The sequence below is a fragment of the Electrona antarctica genome (assembly GCF_951216825.1).
Source record: "Electrona antarctica genome assembly, chromosome: 14".
Taxonomy (NCBI): domain Eukaryota; kingdom Metazoa; phylum Chordata; class Actinopteri; order Myctophiformes; family Myctophidae; genus Electrona; species Electrona antarctica.
In genome coordinates this window covers 4,655,888-4,656,884 of record NC_136795.1, presented here as the reverse complement: position 1 = coordinate 4,656,884, position 997 = coordinate 4,655,888, and positions in this window count along the sequence as shown.

Here is a 997-nt window from a genome sequence, read left to right as displayed (position 1 = left end):
AAGAAGTGAGTGAAACTTGAGTGAGTGTTTAAGTGAGAGAGACATATTTATCACTCAGGCCAATAAAGGTGTATTTGTTATACTGTAGCTAAACCTTTCTATAATTATAATTGCACTATGCAGACATCACTCCATTCATGTGTAATCATCTCTCTCTCTCTCTCTCTCTCTCTCTCTCTCTCTCTCTCTCTCTCTCTCTCTCTCTCTCTCTCTCTCTCTCTCACACACACACATGCACACACACATACTTATATGCATGCTTGCTACACAGTTACGCACGCACGCACGCACGCACGCACGCACGCGCACACACACACGCACACACACACACACAGACACACTTTGATTGTCATTGATGGCTGCTGCCATGTGGATGTGGTTGACACTTCCCTATGACCCCCCCCCCCCCCCCCCCCCCACCCCCCACGCCTCTATCTGGCGAACTGACTGGCTTGAAAAATAGGCAACAGCCAGGGGCCATCACGGGTCAGGGAGTCTGACCATCAGTAACCACATTGGAATTTGGAAACTTTTTCTTTTTTTACTGTTGCGCTGCTAGCTTGGTGGATTGTTAAGGGGTCATTATGGGGTGTACCATGTTTGACTGCTGGGCTAGTGGCTACTCTGTCACTGCCAAGACAACCCAACTCCCTGACCACCTGGCCCTGACCATCTCAGCACTGACACACAGCCTATATAGGCCTATATAGCCTATTGTTGGTTTTGCTGTTATTAATTCGTTTATTTATATTTGTTTACATCTAGGCTATATATAAAACTGTGAATTAAAAATGTCAGGGTGGCGGGTGCCATACATCCCATGCCATGATTCAACATTGCGGGCTCCATCCTCCGTCGCTCACGTTTTAATAAGCGCCCACTGCACCCCTCCTCCTCCTCCTCCTCCTCCTCTGAAGCAGAGTGGCTGTCTGTGAGACAGCAGCTCTGCAGTGCTCAGTGGCGCTGCATCCCTGCGCTGCTGCGGTGATGTGTGGAC